This window comes from Penaeus monodon, chromosome 21 (genome assembly GCF_015228065.2).
Source record: "Penaeus monodon isolate SGIC_2016 chromosome 21, NSTDA_Pmon_1, whole genome shotgun sequence".
In the NCBI taxonomy this organism is placed as follows: domain Eukaryota; kingdom Metazoa; phylum Arthropoda; class Malacostraca; order Decapoda; family Penaeidae; genus Penaeus; species Penaeus monodon.
Genome location: NC_051406.1, coordinates 18,359,795 through 18,360,027, shown reverse-complemented (window position 1 = coordinate 18,360,027; position 233 = coordinate 18,359,795). Strand labels below are relative to the sequence as shown.

Below are 233 nucleotides of genomic sequence, written 5' to 3'. Positions count from 1 at the left end.
TTTTTTGTGGTTTGTTTATAACAGTGTATGTACACAACTAGAATGGGAATAAAAATCTGCTTGTTCAAAGTCACATGACTTTCTTCCTCATCGATTAGCCACAAACTGGCTCTGTTGGTTCAGTGCAGATTCATGAAGGTTAAGGTTAGTCATGGAAACCCATGACTTGAAATTCCTCAAATCTCGAAACTCGAAATAAGACCAAGTCAAAAGACACTCAGCCACCAAGTTAC

General features: G+C 38.2%; 1 protein-coding gene across 1 annotated transcript in view; it reads left to right on the top strand.

Annotated features, from left to right (window-relative positions):
• Positions 1-233, top strand: part of LOC119586284 — a 39,493-nt gene that overhangs the window by 27,407 nt on the left and 11,853 nt on the right. The window lies entirely within an intron of this gene.